General features: G+C 46.4%; 1 long non-coding RNA gene across 3 annotated transcripts in view; it reads right to left on the reverse strand.

Moving 5' to 3' along the window:
* Positions 1 to 1957: 1957 nt before the first annotated feature.
* Positions 1958 to 16768, reverse strand: part of LOC309330485 — a 54946-nt gene continuing 40135 nt past the window's right edge. For all 3 annotated transcript variants that reach the window (XR_014151420.1, XR_014151421.1, XR_014151422.1), the window contains exon 4: positions 1958 to 2260. This is a non-coding gene — a long non-coding RNA (uncharacterized lncRNA). The remainder of the gene's footprint in view (positions 2261 to 16768) is intronic.

The following is a 16768-nucleotide window of genomic DNA, read 5'->3' on the forward strand; positions in this document are numbered from 1 at the left end:
ATATTTTGTACCTGAGGAGACCTCCCCTTCCCCCCCCATGCTATGTCACTGGCGGCAGGATGCAGCCGTCATGACTGGTAACTACTGACAGCCTTATTCCCCATGAATTTGTCCAACCTCCTTTTAAAATCACCTATATTGGTGGCCATAATTTAACTGCAAGTGATTTAGCTATTTCCTTTTTGTCTGTCCTGAATCTCCCAACCAGATTTAATAAAATAATTAGAAGGAGTTGAATGTGTGGATGGTTGGTACATCTATTATTGCATTCAGCTTATAGTTACTTATTTATATTTATTGGTTGTAGAGTTCCCTCAGGGAGCAGGTAAAATTAGAACATCTGTATATGGCTGGAGAGGCAGCAAATTGCACCTGCTGAGTTGCTAGCTTCCTTCTTCAAAATGCACCTGTTGAATTGCTCGCTTTCTTCTTCAGTCGTTTGGACCAGGGGTCAGCAAACTTTTTCACTCAGACCTTGGGGGGGCGGACTATATTGGGGGGAGGAATGAACGAATTCCTATGCCCCACAAATAACCCAGAGATGCATTTTAAATAAAAGCACACATTCTACTCATGTGAAAACATGCTGATTCCCGGACTGTTCGCAGGCTGGATTTAGAAAGCGATTGGGCCGGATCTGACCCCTGGGCCTTAGTTTGCCTACCCATGGTTTGGATAAACCCTTATGGCAATTTATGCTGGCATAGGAGTCTTCCTTATATACAAATCTAGACCTTTTTGCTGAGGTCTCAGAAATAGAAGACAGAAGTTAAGAGTGGTGGGGATGGTTGGATAAATGGGGTTTTGCAGATATCCAGTAAATAGGCTAAATTTCATTGAGACTAGCTCAGTGGACTTTAAGAGAAACAGAGGGCAAAGACGTTATGTGGCAAGTCAATTCTCTGTCAGTGTTTTGACAGGGTGTGGGGGTGTGGAGTTGCAGGAAACTGAGGCAAGAGGGAGGCAATGTTGGGAGTTGCACCCCTTATGTAAGAAAGTCACACCCCTTATGTAACCCAGGGGTCACTGTGCTTTGCAGGAGCACCGTGTGATATAGGAATTGGTCATCTCCCCTTTGGAACTCCCTCCCACTAGACAGTTAGACAGGCAGCGGCTCTGTATGCCTTTTCAATGTTAGGAAGACAGGAAGCTGTCTCATACCGAGTCAGACCATTGGTCTCTCTTACTCCGTATTGTCTTCACCGCAGGAGTATTTCCCAGTCCTACCAGGAGATGCCTTTGGGGATTGAACTAGGGACCGAAGCAGATGCTCTGCCACTGAGCCACAGTTCTTCCTCTTTCAACAATCCCTTTAAGCATCTTTAGTCTATTCCACATCTGTGCTGGAATCATTTTAAACTGTGCTTATATGCAGAGTTGTTTCTAAAGACTTGTACTGTACCTTTCACAGCACTAACTTGCTGCCTGATTGAGGTTGAAAAACCATGTGTGCTGCCTTGAGCTCCTAGAGGATAGGTGGACTATAAATGCAAATGAGTCAATAAATAAAGTTGAATTTTAGTACATTTCCTTTTCAAAAACCAAGGGAAATCCAGTAATTAAAAGAAAAAGCTGCTGATTTCAGACTGGAGTTAAGGCTATCTCTGCAAAGCTGATAAAATTAGAAGCTAAGGCTGATGCTTAAAGTACCAGAGGTGCCCCATGATTAGTTATGGATGTGGTGCAATGTCACATATTGGGATTTCATGTAAGTTGCGCTCCATGTGACCCCACTGACCCCACTTCCTTGGTCTTTCAGGCCTTGATCTGGAGAGAGAGGATGGAGTGCTTGGCTGAGACCAGGACACCCTCACACAAACACATTGTTTTGGTCTTGTATTTTCTCAGGAAACACCTGAGCCTTCCATATTTGCCTGAAGAACCCTCCTGTGAGATGACCCCGTCAACTTGCCAGCTTTGCCTTGTTCTTTCAGTAAAGCCACGACAAACATTTCCAGTCATTTGAGTTGCATTTATTATTCATATAAAAATAATTTGGTACATTTCCCCCCCTTTTAAACCACACACCCCGCCGACAACGAAGGCAAAGTCTACAAAAATAATGACACTCATAAGTCTCTTCGCTTCAATAGCGCTGCATTTTTGAAGTCGTCATAGTCCTGGTCCAATTAAAAAGGACAAAAAGAAACAGGCTTGGCCATCATGAAGCACATGCAAGGACATCACAGGAATCATTTTCAGCAGTTGCACTGCAAGAATCTGCTGCAGAATCACTTTTGTCCTTCTGTACTGCATCCACCTGAGGGAGACAAGGAGGAAGGGGGGAGGCAAGAGAAAGAGATTTAAAAACAAATTTATATAACGGACTGTTCATTTAGGTTTGGCGCCCCTGCCACCAAATTCAAAGCCATCTCTAGGCCATACCACTTTTGTTTCAAGTAACAACACTGAGGGAGGTTAAGCCCTTACACCGCTTGTGTGTGTATCATGCTGGATGCAGCCAGTGGACCATTTATCAAACAGGGTTGGGAACTTCCAGGACTCTCAGTTTGACACTTGTGACACGTCCAAGCCCACACACCATTTCCCCTTTGTTCACTAGTCTTGCTTCAAACTCTCAGAGTTTTCCCCTGTTCATTCCTCTTCCTTCAAAGTTTTTGCCTGTGAACTCTGATAATGCAACTTGCTAGTCTGGATGGGAGGACAGAGAGGGATGTGTGAGTGAGTTTAGAAACTACCGTACCAAGGTAACATTTCCGTGAGAACTTAGGGAGAGCCTGCTGGCTATCACGCCAATGGCCCATCTAGTCCAGCATCCTGTTCTCACAATGGCCAACCAGATGCCTGTGGGAAACCTGCAAACAGGATTTGAGCACCAGAGCCCTCTCCCCTCCTGTGGCTTTCCAACAACTGGTATTTAAGAATCCATGGCAAGAATCAATTTTAGAAGTTCTCACAAGTTAATATGGAATCCCAGGGGGGTAGAATGCAGACGAGAACATACATATTGGAACAACGAAGTTAGATGAATGGGTGAAACCCTCTCAGTCCTCGTATGAAGGCATCCAGGCTTGAATCATAAGTATATCTGGCAGGCCACAAATGATCCAGATGGTACTTTGATCCCATCTAGAATTTCCACAATTGCATATCTGTATCCCACACTAAAATCCCAGCCCAGTTGTAAACATCTACTATTGATATTTCTATCTGAAGGAAAGCAGAATGGCAAAGACTGACCTATGTCTTTGCCATCCTGGTGTCCTCCAGGTGGTTTTGGACCACAACTCTCATCAGCCCAAGCCAGCACAGCCATTTTGAACTACACAGCTTTAAGATGCAGGGTCTTATGGGAGCTGAAGTCCAAAACATCTGGAGGGTGCTAAGGTGGCAAAGGGTATGGTCAGCAGTGACAGAACTGTGTCTTCTCAGGAGCAAATGCATTTGCACCTAACTAGCCACATCCTAGCCTTATTTATTACTTTTTTCAAATTAAATGACATTATTTTCTTATTTAAAAAACAAACAAACAGGGGAGAACACACACACGCCCCATGCCTCCCTTATAAAATTGCCAAGGTTTTTACCAAAAGGCACACGGAGTTGGAAGCAGGTGGTACAAACCAGTCGAGATCCCCAAAGCAGAAGCATGTGGTCAGATTAAAAGGCTCAATCCCCCCACCCAGCCTTTGATGGAGGGCAAATCCGAATAATTATAATGAAGGGGCTTATTTCTCAGACTCTTTCTGGCTGCAGTCATTGGAACGAGCAACGCTTAATAATTCCCTTTCATGGACAACCTGCATATAATTGTGATGTCTTCTTTCTGTATCAGCTGGCAATGAGCCTGTCTTTACAGGGAGGGAAGTGCCTGCAAAGTGGGGTGGCCACCGAGATACTGTTGGGCTAAGACTGCCTCTGTTCCTGCCCACAGACAAAGCTGGTTGGGGTTGAAGGGGGTAAGGAGTTCAAGAGCAGCTGGAGGACCATAGATTCTCCACCTCTGCAGGTTTGCAAAGGCACAGCAGGAAAGGAAGTGTCCACAGAGGCACGTTCCTGTTGGTTGAGGTCATATTCTGCCCCCACTACGTGGCAACGCTTTCCTTCCCAGGAGTTAAGGAGATGCTACTGATACAGGAAGAGTACACCAGGGTTCCTCAAAGTTTCTAATCCTGCCTCTGGTTTCCAGGACAGGTTTTGTCAGTTCTCCCAGATTGCAGTCTTGGTCCCTCACTACTGAATGGGGAGCCATCGACCACTGGGCAAAATCCTACCTTCATCAGAACAGGACATATGAATGGAAATCCTTCTTCACACAGTGTATAATTTAAACTATGGAACTTGCTCCCACAGGAAGCAGTGGTGGCCATCAACTTGGCTGGCTTTAAAAGAGGACTAGACAAATTCATGAAGGAGAAGCGTGTCAGTGGCTGCTAGCCCTCTCGACCTAACCTACCTCACAGGATTGTTGTGAGGATAAAATGGAGAAGGGGAAGAACTGTATAGGCCACCTTGAGCTCTTTGGGGAAAGGGTGGGGGTGTATGTGTATTAATTAACTAAATGCTTGATGAACATAGTTCTGACCATTTTTCGTGTGTGCCTGTCAAGGTGCTTTAGATTAATGTGGACTTAAGAACAGAAGTAGGGGTGGCAAATCCATCCATTCCAGTTTCTCATTTTTGCAATCCCTTTCGCCAACATTTCCATATTGGTCTGCAAGTGTTTGCTTTCTTAAAAAGTCACCACCAAAATTCATCAGCAGTGGAGATTCCTCCTAATATACACACACAAGTGCAAAGCAATTCCCCCAAATATAACACATTTTTGTATGTTACAACAGGAGCAATTGAAGAGCAGGTAAACCCTTGACCATCGTCCTGGTTGGCTTTTGCTGCTGCTACTCCCTGAACTGGAGTTGGAAGGGACTTCAAGGGTCCTCTAGTCCAGCGGTTCTCAACCTGTGGGTCCCCAGATGTTTTTGGACTACAACTCCCACCATCCCTGAGCTCTGGCCTTGCTAGCTAGGGGTGATGGGAGTTGTTCAACAACATCTAGGGACCCACAGGTTGAGAAAGGCTGATCTAGTCCAAGCCCCTGCAGATGCAGGAACCACAACTAACAAATCCCTGATAAAAGGCCACCCAACCTCTGTTTAAAAACCTCCAATTCCACTGAAAGGAGAGATGCCACACAATCCCTGAAAGACCCACCCACCACTGATTTACAGCAGCTGGCCTTGACACTGGACTTCTGGGTTGTTTGGGGAGATGAGAAGGGGGAGATGGGTTAATGTGAATGGTCTGGGGACTAGGGAGCAGGGTGTTAATCCTTAGATGTTATGTTTCTCTGCTGGTAAGTGGGTGGGAGCATTGCTGTGTTTATTGTTGCTAATATTTTCTATTACTTTTTTGGGAAGGGGCTGGTATTTTGTTTCTGTTTTCCGAATACGTTGCATGCAATATGAGACTTCCCTTTTTATTGTTTTACATCTTATGCACTGTAAATCACTTGGAGATCCTTGGGTGACAATAAACAAATAAGTTTAGTCAATAAACAAAACAACAAATTACTTGGGATGGAGGGGTTTGTTGCAAAATTCATAGAAGTGCGAATTTGTGTGGAGGGTGGCTGCATTTCTGGTTTTTATGCATTCGTTCAGAAAGCACAATTTTTGTAGGACTGCCTTTGAATGTAAACTGAACTGGGTTTCTCCTCCCACCCCTGAGCAGAAGAGGGAGGCCCAAAGGGTGGAAGGAGGAGCCCCAGCTGAAATCTTGCCCTTCTGGTTGCGGAAGAAAAGCCATGATGTTCAACTGATCAATCAAATGCCTATAATTCTTCATTCCAGTGTATCGTGTGGTATTAAATGCTAGGAATCGGGTGCATGGAGTCAAAATGAAAAAAGGAAACAATTCCCCAACCCTTTAAAACCCCAGCCTTTGCCAGGCGTTATCTGGAGAGGTGGTGAATCAGGCTGAGGAGTGGATAGGGAGAAGGTCCCCACTGGCAACATTGCCATTTATACAACCAAGGTCTCAATGAGGCTTTCATAATAAACTGGCCTTGGTGAAAACAGCCCCAAGTGCTCGCAAGGGCTGCCATTATATTATCTCCTGCAGTTTGTACACAGTGGTCATTACAGATTCATTTGCTTTCCCAAGGCGGCAGGCGCAGAAGTCTCCCTTTCTTTGTCCCTTCTCCGTTTTCTCCCCTCCTCGCAAGCCCTCCGTGCTAACCAACTCCCTCTCTCTCTCTCTCCCTTATTTATTTTTATATTAGCATCTTATTTACAGTTTGACAGAGTTAACAGTATCCCTTGCAAACCATTCTGTTGGCTTTAATCGGGGGAATAATAGTTGCTGTCTGGAGATGAATAGAGTTTAGGGGGCCAATTGTTCCGCAAAATGCAAGCAGTGGGGGTAATTTATTTATGTGGGCACATGTCGGGAGGAGAATAGGCCAGGGGGATCAGTATGCAGGCGAGGATACAGACGGAATTGAGGGGGGGGGAGGGCGGAAAAACCCAGAAAACCCTGAGCAGAACAGCCAACAATCCACTCTTCACCCCTCCTCACCCACCCTTGAGAACCAAAGGCCTCCGGTGGCCATGAACTTGAGGGGAATCTAAATGTCCCATTCCCAGGCCCTCTGTACTTCTTGGGGCCACGATCAGTCCCGCCTGTGGGGATGTAGGCCTCAGGCTCCAGATGGGCCCACTGAAGGCCGTCCCCACCTCCCCGCATAGTGATAGACAACATGACATGTCCCTTAGCAACCGTACAGTAGCCAGGGCGCAGCAGGGGTCTGGGAAGAGAGGCAGAGCCCTCATGAAAATACAGGAGAGACCCAGACAATGGCACAAACCCCTGTCATAAATTACACGGCGGCTACAACAGCCGAGCCATCTCCTCCAACATCTTGGGCAAAGATGTTCTGGCCATTCATGCACTAGTGGCATGGGCGCTTTTTAGAGGAGAGCCTCAATGCTCTTTCCTCTTCTCTTTCTCTCCCCTTCTCTTGTAATGCTAAAAGCCAACGGGGACATCCAAATAAAGCTGGACGTGGGAAGGTTCAGGACCAAAAAAACAGGAAGAGCTTCTACAGTTAATCTGTGGGATTCAGTGACACAGGATGTAGTTGTAAAGCAACTCAAGACAGCTTTACAAGGGGATTAGACAAATGGGTGGAGGGTGATTCTGCCAGGAGTTCTTTAGCTGTGATTCCTGCATTGCAGGTGGTTGCAACTCTACAATTCTGAGTTTATCTATAAGGCTATCCATGGCTACTAGCCATGATGGCTGTGCACTACCTCCATGGCTACCTCCTTAGACAAGTTGTTGAGAATCACAAGTGGATAGGGCGCTGCTATTGCAACCAGGTCCTGCCTGTGGGCTTGCCATGGACATCTGGTTGGCCAGTGTGGGAAGCTGGATGCTGGACTAGATGAGCCTTTGGGCTAGTAGCCAGGTCTTCCTATGTTCTTATTTCCCAGCCCCACAAAGACTTACAGAATGATGTCACATCGGTTTGGTGGGCAGCGGAAGCCATGACACTTACACCACTTTGAAATCATCCCAAATATGTAATGGGGATGCAACGTTCCAAATCTTGGGGCTTATCCACACTTCCTCTTCTCCTGCTGCTTCCCCCCCAGGGAAAACCGCTCTTTAACACACAGTCGGAGCAAACGGCAATTCGTCTTTCCCCTCCATTGTCAGTTGTTCCGATCTATTGCTAAAGAGCAGGTTTTCCCTTGGAAAGGAAGGGGGCAAGAGGAAAACTGCTTGGACCCATGCTTTCTAGGCATGAAGTGTGGATGAGCCCTTAGATGTGCTGTTTCAGTGCACACACAACCTTCCCATAACACCACGAAGCTGGATCTGCTCTAACAGAATGGAGCCAAAATCTTTTGTGTTACTTTTATGCCACATGCAACGGGACTTGTTCTGAAGGGAAGGGGGCCATAACTTAGTGACCCAGTGTATGCTTCTCTTACAATTCCTAGCATCTCTTCAGCTCGCAGTGCCTGACTCAGTACAAGGCCCTGTGAACATATGCAGGGGTGGGGAAAGGCAGTAAATATTTGAAGTGGTAGACTAGGCTGGCACCAGTGCAAGCTGAGGTGCCATTTCCCCCGTACAAAATCCCTGCAAGTAGAGTACTAGCACACCAGGAAGAGAGAACCTAGCCTGCTTCCTGCTGAGCAGGTTTCCCTCTTACGGGAACACTGAAAACTATGCTCACTCATAGTTCAGTATGTGTAAAGGTAAAGGGACCCCTGACCATTAGGTCCAGTTGTGACCGACTCTGGGGTTGCGACGCTCATCTCGCTTTATTGGCCGAGGGAGCCAGAGTACAACTTCCGGGTCATGTGGCGAGCATGACTAAGCCGCTTCTAGCGAACCAGAGCAGCGCGCGGAAACGCCATTTACCTTCCTGCTGGAGTGGTACCTATTTATCTACTTGCACTTTGATGTGCTTTTGAACTGCTAGGTTGGCAGGAGCAGGGAACGAGCAACGGGAGCTCACCCCATCGCGGGGATTCAAACCGCCGACCTTCTGATCAGCAAGTCCTAGGCTCTGTGGTTTAACCCACAGCGCCACCTGCGTCCCTCAGTATGTGTAGACCAGGTCAAAGGCATCATCGTATGTCAGAACCCATAGTTCAGTGGGAAGTCCCAGGCTGTATCTCTGAAGTCTCCTGTCAGGGTCAGCCCAGGAAATTTTCCTACTAGAGGCAAAGCGAAAAATGCTAGGGTGGGGCACCTCCATAAAGGAAGACTAGGCCAACAAGCGCAAGAGGTTGCTGCTCACCTAACTGTGTGGAGCCTGCTGTTCTGAGGCCACTGCCTCACGAGTGGTCCGGCCCTGTCTCCAGTTAAAGTGACTGGGTAAGAGTTTTCTCTCTCTCTCCCTCCCTCTCTCTGCCTCAAAGCTGCCAACTGCCTGATTCAGAACGTGTCATCTTCATGGATCAGTCCACAGAGCACATGCTGAAGGCTTTCCAAGGTTCAGTCCCCAGTGGATCAAGTTGAATGGTGGCTCTTTTTAAGAGTTCAGCCAGGCCTGCTATTAGCGAGGGGAGGCAATGCTAGACTAGCCAGTGGAGTTTAGGAGCTTCATCAGTCATCCAGTGTAAAGAGAGGGATGGAATATGAGCCTTAGGGTCATTGTGCTGTAGCAACAAATATTAAGAGACACGCTTGGAACTGTCCAGCTTGCAAAGCCTCTCTACGGTGTCCCAGAAGCCAAATAAATCTATGCAAAACAACAGAAAATATACTTCACTCTCATAACGGCATTCTGCACACAGTTTGGCTCTCCGCCATGCAAAATTTGGATCCTTCTTTGAGGACAAAATGCATGCATATATTCACAGGTCTCTAGCATAAAGTTCTTTTAAAAATAGGGTTAAGGACATAAGAAGAGCTTGCTGGATCAGGCCAATGGCCCATCTAGTCCAGCATCCTGTTCTCACAGTGGCTGCCCAGATGCCTGTGGCTGCCCTTTGCCCTCCTGCAGTTTCCAGCAAATGGGATTCGGAAGCACTGCTTCCTCTAACTGCAAAGTCAGAGCATAGCCTTCTTTTAAAGCTATCCAGTTTGCTGGCCATCACTCCCTCAAGTGGCTGAGAGTTCCATAGTTCAACTAAGTCCCGTGTGAAGAAGATGAATCTGCATTCAACTTGCTGGCGACTTCCAGGTGTGCTGGACTACAGCTCCCATCATCCCCAGGTAAAACGACTGCAGAACCATATAAATGGTTAGACTGGACCATGGCAGAACCCACAGAGGCACATTGTGGCTCCAACTCCATAAGCTACATGAGGTCAAGAAAAGCAGTTGGCTGTTGTTGGGGAGGAAAACACGAGCGCAGCCAAGTTGTAGGAAAGGGAAATAAAATTCCACAGCCTCCCAGGAATACAATGATGCTCTATTCCATAGATCTCAGAGGCTAATCCTCTTCCTTATTAATTGGCATTTGGGCTAAGCTGATTTAAACCTCTTCACCCTGTTGGGAGACGTCCCCCCCCCCCCGCAAGAGTTTTCTTTCTTCACTCTCTCTCTCTCTGGCCCAAAAAACAACGCTGTCATCACCACGACACACAATGGCATCTTTGTATGAGGAGTTGGGGGAGAAGGAATACTGAACCAACTCTGGAACAATTAAGAGTTTTGTGAATTAAGCAGGTCGTTGGCAATGGAACTGCTATGGTGGGGCTTCGTTAATCAATGTGCCGTCTACACCGCAGCCCGGTCCTTTCACAATTCCTCCCCCCACCCCAGCCCTGCAATTCCCTTCACCCAGCAACCCTTTGGCCTCCACTCAGCTAACTAACCTTTTGCTCAGGTCAGCCTTTGACAAGCCTACCAGCACCACAGAGGGGGGGAAATACCTCTTATTGGGAAGGGGGTTTGAGTGTGAGCACACACAGGGGGCTTGCTGAGGGAGTGAAGAAGAATACAGAAAGCAGGACTCACTTCATCGACTCTGCTATGGTAGGCCAACCCCATGAGGGTTGCCTCTGTGGGAGAGATGGGAAGCAGAGGGGTCCTTCCATCAGCTTTCTGAAAGCCCAGTTCCATCAGGCATCTTCAGCTGGTCATTTCTGGAACAGCCGTTTAGAAATGGATGCCCAAGTTGTGATTTTGATCTTCCTCTTCCCTCCTTGTCCCTTTCCCCTTGTGTGTCATGTAGGGTTGTTGTTCTTTTAATTGTAGGGATGGTCTTGTTTTGTTTGTATGTAAACAGCTGTAGGAGCCTTTTTGGCTGAAGAGTGAGCTGCAAATGCTCTGACTAAAATAAATATCTCTCTTGTGTGAAGATGCTATGGACACAAATGGACCCAGATGTCTCCTGAAGCCGCTCCAGAAGGTCCCACCAGAGGTCCTTCTTTCCTGCTCATGCCCTGCACTGACTGGCAGCAGCTCTCCATGGTTTCAGGCAGGAACCTCTCACAGCCCCACCTGAAGAGGCCAGGGATTGAATTTGGGGACTTCTGCATTCAAGGCAGATGCTCTGCCACTGAGCTAAGCCTCCCCCACCCTGTAGTTTCAGAACATTTGGAAGGGCAGAGTTATTTTATTTGATAAAAAGAAATTGATTTTTTTTTTTTAAAAAAAGATAGCCTTCTCTCTCTCTCTCTCTCTCTCTCTCTCTCTCTCTCTCTCTGTGTGTGTGTGTGTGTGTGTGTTAGGGATGGGCAAATCTGTCACTGTTGGTTTCTTTCAGTTCCCCATTTTGTCATTCTTAAATTCAGTTCTCCTCAGTTCCACATCTGATTATATATATATATATATATATATATATATATATGAGAAAGAAAAGGGTCCCTGAAAAAATTCATCAGCATTTTAGCGCAAATTTCTTGTAATATAAACATTCTTGCAAAGCAATTTCCTCATAGTAATTTTATATTATTTTCAATAACATATGCTTTTATATGCATACTTTACCCTGGTAACTGCATTTTTGTAACCATTACCTAGCTGAAAAAAAAATGCACTGTAAAATTCAGCACACACACACCACACTCAAGTTAGAAAGGAGTTACATTCACTTGCTTTCTAGATTTGTAGCTGTATTGGCCAGGTTTGTGTGTGCCTCCATCCTGGCTGGTGGGGGCTTATTTTGAATAGATTTGCATAGGACTGGGAATTCAAGTCTGAGTAAGCTATAATGAAAAGTGAAGCAGGTGGTCTTTATTCCAGATTAGTTAATTCAGAATTCTTCTGCTCCTGGCTCATAGCCCTCAACTAGATAATCCTGGAGAGAATGAACCCCTCAACAGAAAAAGGGTTGCCTAGCCCTGCTCCAGAAGATGCCACCATGGCCAACACAGTCTTCTGAGGAAAAGGGCATCACACCAGCCCAGCTGAAGCAGTAAATGGCTTCCAGCCTGGATAATGTTTAGATTAAGGTCTCATCTGCAACATTTCCTGTTCACCTCTAGTAATGGAGGAAGGCCTTCTAACAGCAAACACACTGAGTGCCAGTGTGGTATAGTGGTTAGTGTCTCAGACCAGGCCTGAGAGACTAGGGTTCAAATCCCCATTCAGCCATGGAACTCACTGAGTGACCTCGGGCCAGTCACCCCCTCTTAGCCTAACCTACCTCACAGGGTTGTTGTGGGGGTTAATTTAGGAGGGGGAGCACCATGTACGTCACCTTGATCTTGGAGAAAATGGAGGGATATGAAACGCATTCAATAAAATAGCATGCAAATAATTGAGAGATCTGACCTTCACTAATGTGTCTAATGCTATAAAACGTGATGCAACAATGCTTCTTCCATGGTCTCTTTCGCTCTGCAGCTTGCTGTTTCATGAGTCAAGCTGTGAATTCTGTCTCCCTCAGAGAGACCCTGAGTGCTCCTGTGGTCCATCAGTCAGACTCGCATTAGTGTGTGGAAAAATCAATTAATGACAGAAGTTTTAGTTAACCACAGACATTTAGGTAATGACTGAAGTTAAGGGTCAGGCAACTCTTCTAGGGTAGCTTTGTAAGTGGCTGGTTCTTGCCCATACTGTACTAGTCACAAGAGTTGAATGGAACCACCAGTTTACAGCTGCTGGGAAGAAAGAAGAGGAAGTCATGTTCATGACTTGTTTGTGGGCTTCCCAGATGGATCTGGCTGGCCACTTCCAGAACCAGAATGGCTGCAGAGATGCATCACTGACCTGATTCAACAGGACAGTTCTCAGGTGAATCGCTGAATTTGGAAGCTTTAGGCATTTTTTACTTGAAGGTTATACCACAGAGTGGCAAACTTATGGACATCCTAGACTGGCTTGTTTCTTCACTTGAAGAAATCAAGGAGTGATAGCTTCCCTGAAGTCCTAAACTTTTCAGAATTTTGCTGTTGTTTGGCTTTATGGTGGTCCATTGGTTTGTCATTGTCAGATTATATAGGTCGGGGGTGGGGGGGAGAGAGAAAAAGAATAGAAGAGCTCTGGAGATAGTCAACCTCATCACACAAAAGTCTTTCACATCAACCACAGGATACATGGTGCTACTGTGTCATCAAAACTAGGAACAACATGCTGAGAAGAATGAAGACATAATTCCCTAAAGAATTATGTAGGGAAATGAATTTTAGGAGGCACAACATCTCATTCTTGGAACACTATGACAATGATGACAAGCTGTGCTAATAATAATAAGAATAATGCATTTAAATAACTCAGAACAGACACACTGAAATCAAGGACCATAACTACCTTAAGTCCATCCATTTTAGTCAGTCTGTTCTGAGTGGGACTTAGTTGCATAAGACCCAAAACTTTTTCAAGGGAGAAGAAATGTTGTTACCACACCCATCACTAGAGATTTCATAGGCACTGCTTTTCAACCATTCCCCCTGTGTGAGTTAGGGGTGAAGGAGAGAGCACATGCCCTCTTCTACTCAGAAACTAAATATTGTTCTTTGTCTGTAGGGAGACTCCATTATTCCCCATAACAAAATACTGTTTTCAGAAACACCTGGGGGAAAACCAGGGCTCATTGATAGAACATCTACTTTGCCCACAGAAGGTCCCAGATTCAATCCCTAGCACCTCCAGGCAGGTCCAAAGAGAGCCACTGCCAGTCAGTGTCAAGTTGTACTGAGGGATATGGACCAAAGGTCTGACCTGGCATGAGGCAGCTTCAAATGCTCCTCTGGTGAGCAACAACTGAGCACTACTTCCCCTAGAACTACTCTGCTTTTGGAAGAGGTGCAACGTACAGACTAACATCAAAAAAGAATACATATCTCAAAAAAGAATATATATATAGCAAATAGACAAGAATGCTCAGGCTAGTAGCTTGTGTCACTTTGCCTGGCAATCACACAATCGGATGTGCCTGTGTCGTTTTGTGAAACCGTCCAGCCACAACAACCCACACCAAAATAATCTTCTTTTAAAAAGCAGATTGAGTTGGTGCATGTAGTGTTGCTTGTATGTGGGCCCACACTGGACAATTCATGAGGTAAGTTCTGAACTGTGCAAATCCACCAAAATCTGAGACACATCACCAGTCATGTTGCTCAAGACCTGTGTGAGGGATCCGCCATTTTATAGATGCCAGCTACCTAAAATGGTGGTTCATTCGCTCTCTTTCTCTCTTTCTTTCTCTCACACACAGTTTGTTTTCTCTCACCTCACACCCTCAGAAGGAACCAAAAGGAAGGGGGAAAGAGCTCAGGAGGAGATGAAGGATTGCAGGAAGTGGTTGGGGGAGACAGTAACAAATGCTAGGATACACACTGATCCTGACAGGCCTCTCTGTCTTCCACAAAGAGGCAGGGGGGAACTGGTTGTGTGTTAAATTCTTCACTGTTTGGGGGGGAGCAAGTGAAGGGGGGTAACTGAAATCTTCCCTTTTGTCTTTGCTGAAATCCCTCTCCCCAGATCGCCCGCTTTGACTTTTCCCACAGAGGTAGCCAACAAACCGGGAATGCAAATGATGTTCATTATGCAAATGCATGCAAATCAGGTTTAACTATTAAAAGAAAAGGAGAAGAGATGGGCTTGGAATGCCTAATGAGAGGGGGGTTAATGCCTTTGCTCTCCACCATGATCGTGGTGAAAGGAGCTTGTGTCTGCCTTTGGCGTGAGTTCTGCTGCTGCCGCTCTTGTGATGAATTATCTAATCCCCCCCAAATCCTGAGCAAACCATTCCCACCACCGCTTGCCTCTCACAAGGTACCCTCCCTTCCTCCTGCCACTCCCAATCTGGAACAGACTGGTCATTAGGAAGGCGCACCAGGCAGGCGGTAGCGCCTCTTTCTCTACCCCCCCTCCCCACCGCAGTCTGCTTTGCCAAGGGAGACTCATGCGCAAGCGCATAGGTGGAACATGATAACGGACCCGGGCAGTGGCAAGGAAAACAAAATGATGGCCTGGGATTGGCTAGTTCTGTAATTAAAATGCGTCTGCAGAGAGAAAGAGAGAGAGAGAGACAAAGCAAAATTAAGCCTCGAATTCAAATGGTAGCCACAACCAAAAGAAGACAGGACGGCTTGGCGGTCAAACATTGACCGCGTCAGTTTAACCGTTAAAATCTGCACACAAACCAAACAATCGTGATGGGAGGCCTAATTGGTCCTGTCTAAACTAGGCTAGAGTCTCAGGGCCTCCAACATCTCTGCAGATGGAAATCAGGATCTGTTTGGAACTCTCCAGTGTTCAGACCAGATTCCTTCCATCCTCGACGCCCCCAATTCTTTCTGTGCCTCCCTTGCTGCTTTCATAGGTTCTGCAGTTGTTTGCCCACCATTGATTTAAAACCCAAGATGCCAATGATCCTCAAAAAAGCAGCCAAACGGCCATCACATGGAAGATGGAGAAAACTTGTTTTCAGAACCTGAAACCGATGGATTCCAGTGATAAAAAAGAGGCTCTGACTATATATTAGGAAGAACTTTCTGAGGGCAATAGCTGTTTGACAGTAGAATGGATGACCTCAGAAAGTGGGGGAGTCTCCTTCACTGGAGGTTTTTCAGCAGAGGTTGGATGGACATCTGTCAGGGCTTCCTTAGCTGTGATTCTTTAACTGTGGGGGGGGGTTTCAACTTGTTGATCCATGGGGTCCCTTTCCAACTCTACAATTCTATAATTCTACATAGAGCAACACTGTTTTGTTACCATCCTTCTACATTTTTTCCCCTCCTCTTCGGGAACTGAGCCTGACAATCTTTTCGGAAGCAATATGATTTTTCTTTGGAATGATGAAGGGTCTGGCATGACAACCTCTAGGCTAATTCCCAAGGCATCAGGGATAAGGTGGACCAGGATCCTAGCCACCTCTTGAGATGTCCTTGCTTTAGCCAACCTGCTTCCTCTTCCAGGTGTTTTGGACTACAACTCAACATCAGCACCAGGATCCAGCCTGATATGAACTGGTAGTTGCTGTAGATGAGAGGCATTGTCCATCCCCTCAAACACAAAAGGAATGATTCTTGAGATGGCATTCGAGAATACAAATACAGTGGTACCTTGGGTTAAGTACTTAATTCGTTCCGGAGGTCTGTTCTTAACCCAAAACTGTTCTTAACCTGAAGCACCATTTTAGCTAATGGGGCCTCCTGCTGCTGCCGTGCTACTGGAGCACGATTTCTGTTCTCATCCTGAAGCAAAGTTCTTTACCTGAGGTACTATTTCTGGGTTAGCGGAGTCTGTAACCTGAAGTGGATGTAACCTGAAGCATATGTAACCCGAGGTACCACTGTAGCTGCATTAAAAAACAACTCTAAAATCTGCTGCCCAGTTCTCTGCGGCCACCTTTTCATTTGATCAAAATCTTTTTAAACAGATTAGACAGTTTAGGGTGTGTTCACCTGACAGCTCATTCCACACCCAGTGTGCTCCCACCACTGGTTTTCCCTTGGGGGCCCCTGGTTGGCCACTGTGAGAACAGAAGGCTGGATTAGATGGGCCCTTGGCTTGATCCAGCGGCCTCCTCTCATGTTCATATAAAGCACCCTGTTTATACCCTGCACATCTTGTGCGATTTCATCTTGGCTTTAGCCACCGCTCTTCATCTCATGGCTGGCATCCACATTTGGTAGAGACAGGCAGCTGCCCAGGACCCATGGAGGGCTCAAGAGCCCGGCAGGATGAAGCCTTGGATGGAACGCCATCGCTAATCCGTTATCCCCGCCAGTCACCTGCTGGATTAAGGATTCCAGAAACGGCCTGAGCAGCACTGCCTGGATTAATGGTGCACTGGGTGGATTTAAAGACCGTGCAACTGAATCGGTGATGTGCTCTTGCTGGGGAACTGGCGGCTGCTTTGCATTGCCACCTGGAGGGGATTTCAAGC

This window comes from Podarcis erhardii (assembly GCF_964252035.2).
Source record: "Podarcis erhardii genome assembly, chromosome: 15".
In the NCBI taxonomy this organism is placed as follows: Eukaryota; Metazoa; Chordata; class Lepidosauria; order Squamata; family Lacertidae; genus Podarcis; species Podarcis erhardii.